This window comes from Apodemus sylvaticus, chromosome 2 (assembly GCF_947179515.1).
Source record: "Apodemus sylvaticus chromosome 2, mApoSyl1.1, whole genome shotgun sequence".
Classification (NCBI taxonomy): Eukaryota; Metazoa; Chordata; class Mammalia; order Rodentia; family Muridae; genus Apodemus; species Apodemus sylvaticus.
Genome location: NC_067473.1, coordinates 118,441,717 through 118,456,202, shown reverse-complemented (window position 1 = coordinate 118,456,202; position 14,486 = coordinate 118,441,717).

Sequence of the window (14,486 nt, the reverse complement as noted above, 5' to 3'; positions counted from 1 at the left end):
TTTCTAGACAAACAAACCCTGAAAGACCGTGACAGTGCATCGCTATCATGTTGGGGAAATGAAGTATAACAAAACCCCAAAGCTCATATAAGTCCTTCTGCACTTTGTCCAGCCACCACCTGCCACCTTCTGCCTCTTGCCAGACTCTCTGGCCCCTCCCTCCCAGGCCTCCTCAGCCCTGAGCATCCTCAGCTCATTCCCAGTTTTATGACCTTCATCTCCAGATCATTGTCATGAAACTTTGATAAGAAGTTAACTGTGGAACAAATTTTTAATTAATTTAACTTTCGTGTTGACATAGTTCAAAGTCAGCCACAGACTGTGTCTCTCGTACCTCCACAAACACCAGTGTGAACCTTGAAACAGCGAGGCTGCTGAGCTGCAGATGTTACTGGTCTGGTTCAATGTTTACCTAACAACAAAATGCCTGCCTGCATTTAATAAACAGCACTCTAAAATCAGCATGGTGACTCTGGCCCGTGTGCCATCATGTGACACCATCTGAACACTGAGAGGTAGAAGCAGGAACATCAGGATCCAAGGTCACCCTCAAGTACAGAACAAGTTCGAGACAAGCCTAGGTTACATGAAACCCTGTCTCAAAAAAAAAAATCAGGGGCTGGAGAGATAGCTCAGTGGTTAAGAGCACTGGCTGCTCTTGCAAAGGACCAAGGTTCGGTTCCCAGCACCCACATAGAGGCTCACAACCACCTGAAAGTCTAGTTCCAGGAGATCTGATGGTCACTTCTGGAATCAGTGCACACCAAGTGTTGTACAGACATAAAATCAGAAGAAACACCCAAGCACATACAATAAAAATTAACAGTTTTGAAAACTTTAATTTTATGACCATGAAATGCAGACATGATCATAGATGTTATTGTATCAAATGACAGAAAGGGATTTTCTATCATAGATTAGAAACAGGTAGTGAACAGAGATCAATGCTTCAATGCTGCAACATAGATAGATAGATAGATAGATAGATAGATAGATAGATAGATAGATAGATAGATATTTAACATATACTTAGAATACATATTTAACACATATTTAACATATATATATATGAAACACACACTTGGGCCTCTTGGAGCAAAGAACCAGATGCATGAAACTTGTCAAACATTCCCTAAAAGCATGTGCTACGAGTGGCTACAAGTGTGATGTACCTGGTACAGGATGAACACACAGACACACAGACACAGAGAAAGACTGAAAAAGAAGAACAGACATCACACAGGCATTTATGCTGCCCCAGCTAACAGTTTTGTACTTTTGAATTTATTCCTCAATTATTCCTCAATAAAAATAAAATTAAGAAGCCGAGTGGTGGTGGTGTATGCCTTTAATCCCAGCACACAGGACACAGAGGCCGGCTAAGCTCTGGACCAGCCTGTTCTAGAGAGTGAGTCCCAGGATAGCCAGGGCTACACGGAGAAACCCTGTCTTGAAAAAAAAAAAAAGCAAAACAACAACAGCAACAATAACAACAACAACAATAATAATAGAGATGCTAACAGATGTGACCACCATGCACCCTTACGAGGAAAAAGAGGAGAGACCTTTGCAGTAGAACAGATGACACAAGCCCCTGGTGCTGTCCGAGCATGTGACCATGCAAAGGTAACACCTCACCAGCAGTAAGTAAGGATATTAGGATCATTCCCATGAAAGAGACAGGGGAATAACTGGGTTAGCCCAGGAAGTGCCACAGGTCTGCAGCACCTCACAGCCTCCCTTACTTAAGGACAGCAATCCTGGCTTCCTGTGCCCACGCTGATTTCAGAGCTCTGGCATGCCAGGATCTAGCCATATGCTGCCTCTCCTGAGCCCCACCCTGAGCCTGATCCCTGTCAGGTTGGTGGGAGGGGGCTAGTGAAACCTGTATCATCTGCCTGCAGAGGCCTGGGTGCTGCCAGGGGTGGGGGACTGCCACCCCCAGGCGGTGGACAGGGCCTCTCGCATCCGTTACTTGCCCCCAGGCCACGTTCTGCCCACCGCACAGCAGTGATAGATAGTTTGTGAAACACCCTGAGCTTGCGGTTGACCAGAATTCTGAAATAATTCCATTGAGACCGGAATTCATGCAATGTTCTGTATCCTGATGTGGTAAAGAAGGTGGCAGGGGGGAGGCAGAGGCTGTGAAGGCCCAGGGATGGTGAGACAGCCTTCAGGCCCTGCAGCAGGGGCTCCACTGGCCCCCCTCACCCACGGGCTCCGGAAGGCCCATCTGACAGGAGCAGGGCCCTGATAAGCGCCACCTGACCATGAGGCCCCAGGCAGAGAGATTAATGCTCAAATTGTCAACAGCCTCCCACGACATACCCCATGGGGAGCAGGGGCCAAGAGGAGACAACGGGAAAGGACAGAAGAGATGTCAGCAAGAAGTGGTGGAGAGGAAAGCTCAGTCTCCCTGCCTGCTGGTCTCAGCTCGCTGTGTCAACCCACATTGGCCTGGCTTGGCCTAGCAGGGCAAGATGCCAAGACTTGAGGTGCAGCAAGCATCATGGCGCTCAGTCATGTTCCAAGCTGGCCCCAAGCCTGAGCAGGCCCTGGCTATGCTATGCAGGAGGGTGGCTGGTAATCTGCCCAAGTCCAGGAGGCCTGGAGGCTTCTTTCTACAGGCAGGTCAGCTCCTGAGCCTCCTCTCCCGGGCCAGGACTCCAGCCAAACCCGGCCTCCCCGTACCAGCGCTGTCAGCCCCTGGCTACTGTCCTCAAGGGAATCTGGGTTTCCCCGGGCCCATTCTTCAGCAGACTGACATCACAAGTGTGTGTGACAGTCACTGGGCCATTACATTCAGGACTTGCTGCAGTCCTCAGGTTCCGGCTGACTAAGGTTCCTGAGCTGTGAGGAAACCAGAGAGAGACTCAAGAGATGGGTTTTCTACAAAGCAAAATGTATTCTCTGAATGCCCTCCCTGTGCTCCGTGGCTAATCCCCATCCCCCATCTTTTCAAGGGAAAACCCGCCCCCCCCCCGCCCCCTTTTTTTTCTGAAGAAATGGTGACACACTAGAAATCAGTGTCACAAACCCTGGCCCAGGGTGTTTGCCCAGCTCCACGGTGCCAGGGTTTTGCATCTCCATATGCATTTGGGTTTTCACTGTGTGTTGTAGTTCCAGCTTTGCCTAGAATCTCTACTCTGCTTCTAAGGCACATATGTTAGCATGTCCCTGGTCCAAGTGCTGGACCTCCGGCCTCTATGGTGGGTAGATGGTCCCCTCTGTTCCCCTCTGTCCCATTCAAGGACAATAGGAACTCCAAATATCAAGACAGGTGCTATCCCAAAGGGCACAAATGGGCCTGGGTATCCATGACGATGTCAGGGACATGGTCTGTCTGCATTTCTCAGTCTCGGCTCAGGTGGACACGGTGGCTGGATAGTGACCATTTCCACGCATGTCAGTTTTCTCACTAAGTTGCCAAGGACAGATGTCACAGCCTCCGGACCTTGGGAGCCAGGCTAAAAGCAGAGGGGAGTTCTGGGAACAGGAGCAGAACAGGAGAAGGAGTACAGGAAGGCCCGCTGCTCCAGGTTAGTGTACCCGATGCCACGGCCATCAGAACTGACTCCAGGCACAGATAGACAGTAATGTGCAAAGAATAACTTCAGACCATTCAACCTTGAACCCGAATTCATGGATTTTACTTCTTTGAAACAGAGTTTCATTCTGCAGTCCAGGATGGCCTTGAACTCCTGCCTAGGATTACAGGCCTACACTACTATATATATGCAGCTGTGAATTCAAGTTGTTTTTTTATTTTTTTTGTTTTGTTTTAGTTTGGTCTGATGTTTCGAGGCAGGGTCTTATGTAACCCAGGTTAGCCTCAAACTCACCAAGTAGTCAAAGATGTTCTTAAACTCTTAATCCTCCTGCCTCCACTTTCCCAGTCCTGGGATTATACATATATGCTGTCACATCCAGCCCTGAATTTAACTTAGAATGATGTTAACGGAATGTTGTATAGGGAAGATTCAGCTGCTGGGAGGAACCTCATTGGGAAAGAAAGAAGGCACACACACATCACACACACACATACACACATGTTCACACACATATATACACACACACTCACACACACATTTTCTTTCTCTCACACACACACTCAGATACTCAGATACTCACATATTCACACTCACACATCACACTCACACTCACACATGCACATATTCTCTCTCACTCACACACACACACACACCTCTCCATAGCCATCCTGTGCAACATCTTCAATGCATATTGTGTGGGCCTGGCCCAGGCCTTGGGAAGCTGACATGGGGCACTGCACAGAGGCATGCAGTTAAAGCGAAACCCTCCAGGGACTCCACTAGAACTCTGAGAAAGTTTTAGGTGGGTAGGAGAGTGGGAGGAAGGTGGGGCTTCCGCTCTCTTCTGCCTTCTGGTCAGTTTGAAGGCTTGCTATGAGCATGCATTGTTTTTACGATTTAAAACACATGTGCACCTCCCGGATGGAGCCTATGAGGAGCGCAGCAGTGGGCCCGAAGTGTGGAGTAGGAGAGAGGTGATGGCAGATGAAATACAAGCTTGGGCGTGGGGACAGAAAGTCAGGCTGGGTGCCGGGAAGGCCTTCTCCACACATTCATGTGCTGCTGGGCCCCAACCAGTCACCAGAGTCTTCCGTCAGGGCAGGGTGAGGGCCAAGGCCTGGTCCTGTCTTGTTCTGTTGGGCCTCTGTGCTTGGTTTCCCTGCCTGTTCACTGGGGTGCTCAGCTGACCCCACCACCACCACAGGCTCAACATCTGAAGCTCCTGACATGCCATGCATGAGCTGACCACAGCCACCAAGGACCCCAGAACCCCACATGGAGTCGGGCTAGCCTAGGAAAGAGGAAAGGGCAGCTTTGTCCCAGCAGTCAGGCTTGGGAGGACACGCCTCTCACATGACGTCCATATTCCTGTTGAGTCAATCTTTCCAAGGATCGAAAAGCCACCGTGGTCTGCTGGCCCATCAACCCCATTCTCTACCTAATGGCTGCTGGTTCTGATGCCCAAGGCCAGAAGAGTAGGAACCTCAGCCTGAGACCATTCGGGTCCCCATGGACCCAACCCACAGTGATTACCCCGAGTCCCTGGGGTGGTGTCTGCAGACCCAGCCAGCTGGGTCCCCTGCTTTCCTGCTTTCCTGATCACACAGGCCTTGTTGTGGGTTACCATTGATTTCTATCTTGGGGGTTTGGAGGAGTGTATTTTGTTTAGTTTTTTTGAGTTTTGGGTTTTTGTTGTTTCTGTTCAGAGCCCTCCTAGGTTCCTGACCTAGGGCTGAGTGGGGGCTTCAGCCCTTTCTCAGTATTCCTGGTGTCCTCAAAAAGACCTTCTGCTCTGATGCATGCAGGGGAGTAGCTGGCAGGGACTCGGGGTGTGCCTCAGTAGCCTAGTGTACCCAAGCTCTGGGTTCCGCCCAGCTCCAGGAATAAATTAGAAAGGAACCAGTGGTGTAAGGACCCAAAGCCAGAATGTGAACCTGTCACTAAGGGAACAGCCTCACTCATACCTTGATCCTTACCAGAACCCTCTGAGCTTGTCCCCAGGATGAGCCTATGTCAGATCAGAGCGTGAGGCCAGCAAGGCCACCCACAGCCAATGTGGGCAAAACAGGGACTGGAGGAAGAGAGGCCGAGTGCCCAGGCTCCTTCCATCTCCGCATGCAGACACCCACCCTCTGCCCACCCTGAGACTCCAGCACTGGTGGATTTGCAGGGTTTAGGGTGCCCTCTAGTGGCTATAAAGCTCCAATTCAACCCCTACGCGAACCCCATGTAGCAAGGTGAAACTAGTCCAGCTCTTCCCTGACCCTGCACTCTGGGGCCAGAGACACCGATTCACTTTGCCAAAGGGAAACTAAGGCACAGACCACGTGCACAAAACAACCAGAGCAGTAGAGGTGCTGCCCAGCGGCGCCGCAGTACATTCCAGGTGCCACAGCCTTTATTGAGCAGCTACTATATGCTCAAAGGCCAGAGCTCTGTGACCCCAAAACAATGGATTATTCCCTTCTACAGACAAAACTCAAAGTCACTCTACATGCCTGACCTAGAAAGTATCCAGAGCAGTCCCCACGTGTCACTGTGCAGAGAGGCATAAAGGACCCCAGGCCCCTGATGGGAGCTGGGCCACACCAGTGCTCTGTGAGCTGCCAGGTTGCATCTACATATCATTAGCAGTGTGGTGTGTTCCTGTCACCCAGCTCAGACTGCCACCACCAAAGAAGCCACCTCACCGGCAGACTAATTTAAGGCTTACATCACTCTAAGGAACAAATATCGCATTTTAAAGATGGAAACAAAGTTCCTAGCAGTTGGATGACTTTGCCAAGGCTACAGGTCTGGGGAGGCAGCTCCAGCATTCCACCTAAACTGACCCTCTCTACCTTTCAATTTGCTTCCTAGTGAGGGTTCATTTTCCTAACCTTCATGAATAGCCCCTTCACCTGTCTTTAGAAAAGCTTGGCAGCCAGACATGCTGGCGAGAGCCCTGAATACCACAGGTGTTGGGTGAGAGAAATGGCGAAGGCAGAGAAGCAGCTCTGTTTGAGGCCAGCCTGCTCTACAAGAGTCCCAGGCCAAGCTGGGAGGTGGTGGCACACACCTTTATTTTTTTATTTTTATTAATTTTTTTATTTTTTTGGTTTTTCCGAGACAGGGTTTCTCTGTATAGCCCTGACTGTCCTGGAACTCACTCTGTAGACCAGGCTGGCCTCGAACTCAGAAATCCACCTGCCTCTGCTTCCCAGAGTGCTGGGATTACAGGCATGTGCCACCACCACCCGGCTAGCACACACCTTTAGACACAGCACTCAGGAGACAGGCGAGAGGATCTCTGAGTTTGAGGCCAGCCAAGTCTACAGAGCAAGTTCCATGATAGCCAGGGATTCGCTGAGAAATCCTGTCTTAAAAAACAAACACCAAATAAAGTGTTCCAGGCCAGCCAGGGCTGCAAACTGAGATCCTGTCTAGCACTGATCAATTAATATGGAGAGACGACAGTGAAAGTCAGACATGGTGATTCACATCTGTAGTCCCAAAACTCGGGAGGTGCAAGTAGGATCATCCTCAACTACATTTTGAATATGAAGCTAACCATGACACATGAGTTGTCTGGGGAGGGGGAGGGGTGCTGTGTAAAAATTAAATGCAACAAAGATCCAAGAAACGGTAAGAGACCGGTCAGTGGAGAGCACTAGTCTAGACACAGCTCTGTTTCCTTAAAGAGATTTAAGTCATCCACAAACAATCACTGCCCTGTGCCCTGTGCCCTGTGCCCTAGGAACAGCCCTGCATGGCCACTAGCTCCCGTTCACTCTCTTCAATCCAAGAGTCATCAAGGATACAAAAGAGAGAAGAGCTGGGGGCTGGAGAGATGGCTCAACTCTTAAGAGCTCTGACTGCTCTGCCAGAGGTCCTGAGTTCAAATCCCAGCAAACACACGGTGGCTCACAACCATCTGTAATGAGATCTGATGCCCTCTTCTGGTGTGTCTGATTATATATTGTACTTATATATAATAAAAAAATAAATCTTTTAAAGCAAAAGAGGGAAAGGGCCCCTCCCTGGGGAATTGGGGGGATGTGTCCCTCCACTGGGGACTGGGAGGTGGACAAGAGGGAAACTAGGGAGAAGGTGTTCCTATCTGGTCACAGGTGAATGATGAACGTTTGCATCTGCTGATGTGATGTGTCCAGTGAGATCAGTGCTGGGCTTGGAAGAGTCCGACGTTACAAAGTCTACATTGTTTTGTTTTACAAAATAAAAATTTTATCATCTTGATAATTATTTTTAAGAAATAGACTGTGTGATATTTTAAACATTTATAAATCTTTTGGATATTCTTTCAAAGAACAATGTTAACATTTCAAGCACTTTTGACTAAGATTCCTCACATAAAGGAACAAATGAGTTGAAACTGTAAATGCTAAAAGACATATTTCTTAGAATGTTTGTTTGACTGCTACTTTCTACAAGTATTTGATATATATAATACCAAACAGGAAATCACTTCCCTTTTCTTTCAGAAAAATCATGAGTTTTCACTGGTTAAAACCAAATTAAAATTATTTATACATGAGGGGAAATAAATGTAAATATAAAAATTTATCAATGGTAATAAATTCAAATATTGAAAACCTACTCAGGAACTAAACGCAGCTGCTTATAAGACTCTAGTCAGGATGACAGAGCCTTGTGACTAGGTTTTGGACTCTGAGATAAGACCCCACAGCCAAGCACGCTTTGCCTGGTCAGGGTAGCAAGAGACCTCCCAGAACATGAGGTGCTGGCACTGGAATCTTGAACTTCCACCCTGTAGGAAATCAGCACCACTGTAACAAGCCACCCAGCCAGCTGGTGTAAAAACAGACTCCCAAGAGGATAGTGATCACCGACAGGCACTCAGACAGTGGGTGGCATCCGAGCATAGCGGTGGATATCGGAAGGTTCACCAAGGTGAGGGCAGTATGCACAGGAACAAGGGAAACAAAGATTAGTGGCAAAGCACCCAGCCAAGACTCAGCTCACTTAAACCCCAGCCAGGTCTTCCACGCAGGACCCAGCTGAGCCATCAGGGCTGAGGTCCTCGTGTCCCCTCACACGCTCACAGTGTGGCTTCAGCTCAATATTGAGGTGGTGGCATCTTTGAGGCAGAGTGGGGTAGAAAACGAGTATTTTATGGGGACTCGGGAAAGGCTGGTGCCAGCCTTGTGCAGTGGGCTGGGCTTCTTTCAACCTTCATAAGAGCTCTTCCAGGTTCTCGTGAAGAGAGACCACAGCACTCCTGCATGCCTGTGCTATTTGTGTTACCATTACATTTATTGTTCGCAGGCCATGGTCCACGCCGGCGATCGGCTCGGGGGAGTCCATTCTTTGCTTCCATGCGTGAGTCCCAAGGGCGTGGCAATGGATGCCTTTACCAAAGAGCCATCTAAGTGACCCAGCCCTTACCCATCTCTGCTACATTATGACCTTGCCAGAGCCGCCATCCAGAAGGTTGGTTACATACTGCTTCTGGTGGACTCTCCAGACACCAGAATCATGAGCCAAATAAATCCCTTTGCTCTAGAAAGCTCCCTCCCTTGGGGAAATTGTTAGAGCAGAAGACAAGGGACTGAGGACAGGTCCCTGTGGATTGTGACCTCTATGTGCACAAGTGGACAGTGTCCTCAGTCACCCGTGGCCACACTGCAGCAGGTATCTGCTATTCCCAAACCCTAAGTGATTCTAAAATATCACCACGAATATACACAAATCCTCACCACTGTATCTAAGTTCAATGTCTACTTCAATGATGTCACATGTCTGTCACCCTCACAATACCAGTATTGGACTTCTGTCTGATGGGGACACGAGGGAAGAAATGACTTGCTTCATAGCCACCCTCTTCTTACTGCCCCAAGGTGCCTTCCTCCCCCTAGTCCATCCACAAGGGAAGATAACACAGGCACGTGGGCCCCAACTCAGATCCGCTTGCCCAGACACACAGATCACAGACTTACGTACCGCTTCTCTGGAGCCGGCCCCTCCCCTCTCCTAGACCAGGCCCTGCTGCATCCTGCCCCTCTCTAGTGTTCTGCAGCCTCTCCTGACAAACATGTGGAGCCCACAGGGCTCCTGTATTGCCCTTCTGCTTCTGGCTCAACTGCAAATGAAAAGTCTGGGCTCGTGGGGAGCACTGTGGGAGTTGATGCTGTAGCACTGTACCTTTCCCCACCCATTCCTCATTTACATGGCACCTCGTCTAGCCTGACCCACCTTCTCCTTCCAGGTGACGTGCTGGCACGAGGTCCTACCCAGCATGCTCTGCTGCGTGCCATGTGGGGGGTTATAGTTTCAACCTGACAAAAATGTGCCCACACCCAGCCCTTGTATGCTCTACGTCTGTTCTGACTCTGTTCAGGAGTTTCTATGGCTACCAAAGGCTCTGAGGATGGGGATGCTGGCCCTCCCTACTGTCTCCCCAGGGCCAAGACCAACATCCAAAGCTAACCAAGTGCCCAACCAAAGTCCACCTATTGGTGGACGTGCACCTGTGTATACACAGCACATGGCAGTGTGCCTTGGTGAAGGTAGTATCTTGTGTACATCCAAACTTTGGAATGGCTGTGAGCCTCCCATTGGCTATATGCCTCACATACCCACAGAAGACAAAGAGGTATCTAGGCGTCAGTGTCAAAAGCTCTCACACATCTGTCGTTGTGCGGTGTACCAGGCAGAGCCCAAAGCACAGAACTGGGCCCCATCACTCCTGACAAGGCAGGAAGGAAACCCACCGTACACCTCAGTCCCGCCTGCCACGCCAGCTTTGGGAAGACACAGGCCCTGGGACAGAGAACAAGCCGGTGCTGTTGTCCTCCACGCAGGCTGCTGCAGACTCTCCATCACCACCCATTGCAGCCAACACTCTTGGGCATCGGTGCTCCAAAGCCCTCAGGTATCTGTCACAGTACAGTAAGGCTCGAATCACTGCAGGTGGACATAGATACTGAGAGAGACATGACAGGGTATATTGGGAATGGGTCTGGTCTGAAGATGGGCAACCGTCCTTGGCAGGAAGGGAGGAAGGGAGGGAGGGAGGGAGGGAGGGAGGGAGGGAGGGAGGGAGGGAGGGAGGGAGGGAGGTTGGGAGAGAGAGAGAGAGAGACCTGCTCCAGGCCTTGCACGTGCTGGCTACAGAGTTTGTGGCCCAGGTCTCCTGGCTGAAGCCTCCACCTGCTGTGCACCACCAGATGCACGCAGACTAATCAAGCACTTGATAGTGTCACTCAGGAGAGCTTCCTGGCTGCTACCCCTGCTGATTTGGAGGGGGGGGGGACGCAGGGGTCTGTGCTGGGGCTCACCAACCCTTCCAGGCCTTCTGTTATTCCATCCCTGTCCCTGATGAAAATGCAAGACTGAAAGAACAGCAAACACAAGACTCCGATGGGCAGATGGCCCCAAGGGACTGTCAGGTAGAGTCGGAACCTCCAGCAGAGGCTAGAGGAGTGGGCTGCAGGGGTTGGGCTCGGGAGAGGAAGGTGGGTACTAGGAGGAAGAGGGCATGCAGGAGCTCAATTCCAAGGCAGGAGGTCCTGCGGCCTCCAGAGGCTGGGATAGATGTGGAGGAGAGAGGGCGGAAGGACAGGAGGCGAACTGAGTGATGAGCAAACTCTGCTCATCTTCCGACACCGGCTCTGTCACCAGCTGAAATGCTTCACCCTGTAGGACCTGGTTCCTCTCAGAGTCACAGGAGGCTGGGTCCTACTTATCAACATAGACTTGGTGCCTGAGGCAGGGCCTGATACAAAGCAAAGATATATTTTGAGTAAAACTAACATTCTGCCTCCGTTGCAACTGCTAAGGAGTAGAGCGCGGAAGGAGAAAGCAGCCACAGAGACTAAACGCCAAAGATGTAGTGGGGATGCACGGTGGGATTTAGCCCTGGATGCTGGTTGGCAGTGTCCTTTCAAAATCCCACCCACCCTGCTCTTTGGACTCTTTTCATTGGCTCCTTCTCTCCTGGCTCTAACACCTCGCTCTCCCTATCACTTCCCCCTCCCCAACCAGCATTTCAACAGGCTCCAGTTCTTGCCATAGTCAACTGTGTGTACAAGCCCAAATTCATGTTAGCCTAATTCCTAATGGTGTGTGTGTGTGTGTGTGTGTGTGTGTGTGTGTGTGTGTGTGTGTGTGTGTGTCTGTGTGTGTCTCTGTGTGTGTGTGTGTGTGTGTGTGTGTGTGTGTGTGTGTGTGTTGATTAGCTTATGGAAGAACAATCTTCATCAAGGGACTCGGTGAAAAGTCCACCCAAGAACTAAGAGGAGTCTCACTGCACCCAAATGTCCACACCTCCTTTCAGGATTCTCCAGAAGTATGACGGTAAGGCCCGGTTGATAAGCTACCCTGGCAGCTTTTCCTGACAGTGGCTAAAGCTAACTAAGACACTGATTTTGAAGGGAATCCTGGATTCTTCATCAAGGGGGAAAGAATCTGGCCGTCTCCCTGGCCTCATCACTACATGAAAATGCTTCCCTCAGACTTCTCTCCAAGTTTGGATTATCTTTCCCCATCTGAGTACTAACCTTGTAAGGCTCCCTAGTTTAGGTCTAGACCAGCCATAGGTCACCTGTAACGTGAGGCAAGAGGCTAGGAGGACACAGTCAAGGGCTTGGACAAGGGGTGAGGGGGAGACAGGGACTCCCAATCCTTGGACCAGGTGGGGCTGGAGGCTAGCTGTCCTGATGCTGTCACCTCCCAGCCTGGTGATAGGCAGGTAACAGAACAGCCTCTGCCCAGCCTCAGGAGTCCATCTTCAACATGGCGGCAGCTTGGTCTCAGTGCAGGTCTGCAGAAGCCTCTGGTGCACCGGGCGCTTCCTGTCCCAGCCTGCGGCCCCCAACCGCTGGCAGCGCGGTTTCCGGCAGGGCTGCGGCCGGGGACTGCACTATCAGCTCGGCACCAGACACCCGGTCAGGATACTTGTGGTGAAACTGTGAGGGCGACTGGGCCTTTGGGGTTTTCTCCATGTCAGCCTCCAAGACAAATGGAGGCAGCTCAGAACCCGCAGCCCTTCCCTGGCCTGTACTGTGCTCTGAGCCAAGACAGGGCTGCCCAGGGCTGGGCCCACCTGCCATGTGGCCTTGGGACACGTGGGCTGAGGCGGTGGACTGGTTGCAGAGCCATCAGCCATGCCTGTATCCAAAGAGAGCCTGTGCATCGCCCAAGGGTTCAGACCTGGTGAGATGTGAGGAAAGGGCTCCGCTCCTCAGGGACTTCCAAGAGAGAAATCGAGGCTTTTCTTGCTACTGGGGGAACTAAGGTGCAGGCTAGCACGGGGCTGTCATGGCCTGAGGTTCTGGGTACCAGAGCAGCAAAAATGGAGACAAGGAGACAGCAGAAAACACGATGCACTTGCTGTGCCAGCCCAGGGATGCCAGAGAGCCACCGCTGGGCCACCAGCAAAGCCACGTCCTACGTAAATCTCAGGCGCGGTAATATTGGAACCAAGATCAGGAGGTTTTGGGAAAGGCCGGACAGAACCAGGCCTTTAAACCAGAGAGCACGCATGCGCGGCGGCGTTCGCAGCCAGCCACCAACTGCGCTTGCGCATCTCAATATTGGTGCCTGCCTCTCCCTAAGGTTTGAGGTGGCGCCAGTGTGTGAGCATGGCCCTTTTCCTCTTTAGGCCACCAGGGGACGACTGGAGCACGCACAAAAACAGATCTGGCTTGACTGCGTCTTTCTGAGTGCTCCAGCATACTGAGAAAAAAAAAGGCCTGGGCTTCTATGGGCCCGGCGCTGAGCTGGGCACCCGTACAACTGGCAGTTCACAAGCGAGCCTCACTTTGAGAACGCCAGCTCGAGCCTCAGCCCCTCATAAGACTAGCACCCAAGAATAGGCTCTGGAGCACGTAGCTGTGTAGGGACAGTTCCTTAAGCCACTGTCAACCACTTAAGCTCAATCTTAAAAAAGTCTTGTGTAAGGCCAGAGAGGCAAGACTTTATCTCACTATCCTTAGGTCTCCTGAGCTCCCGCCCTAAACTCGCCACACACCCTCCTCCCTTTCTGTTTTCCGTGGGACTGGATCTCATTATGTAGCCCAGGCTTACCTTGAAGGCTTACCTTATGCACCATCCCCCACCTCCCAAGGGCCAAGAGTAACAGTCCTCCAAGTTTCACAGCAGATCCCTGCACACAACTCAACAGCAGATGGCTGGCCTGGCCCACTCCTAGATCCCAGGATTGCTGGTGTCCTGTCTCGACCTCTGCCCAGTGTTTGCAGTGTGCCATGATAGCTCTTGCCTGCCTCGTGGTACTTGTCATCTGCTTCCCAACACTAGTCCTGGTATCTTCTCTCCCTGTTAAGTGTTTGTCCAGCCTAGTGGCACCCAATTCTCATGAGGCCTAATACTGTCTTGGGAATCTATTGCTGTTGAGATTTGATTTTGTTTCAATGATTTCTGCTTAACACCACATGATGGACGTATTTTTTTTCTAATAACAATACTTTTTTGTATATTCGTCCTTGTTTATTCATCCTTGAATAAAGAAGGCTCAGTGTTGACTGGCAGATATTAAAAAATATTGATTTTGATTCAACAAAAGCTTTTTTTTTTTAAATGGTCTCATCACATTACTCTGATCTCAAATTTCTTTGCTCAAGTGGTCCTCAGCCTTCTAAGTGGCAGGGAGTATAGACCTACCCTGCCATGAAGGCCCTAGGTGTCTTCTAATTCTACATTCTTCATGGGCATGCCTATCCACAATTTCCATCCCATTTCCCTAACCGACTTTGTGCTGGACAAACCATGTGACATCCCAAACCACGTCTCTCCTTGTCAGGTTCTGGGCTGTCTGTGAACATCCTGGAGCTCACAGGCACCTTGCCATATCTGAAACAAGCCCACCTGTTTCTCAAAATTGGCTCATAGTTGTGTGTTTAATGGATGTTGAACCAAAACATCAGCCAGCGCCAACCTATAATGTACAGATGCCAG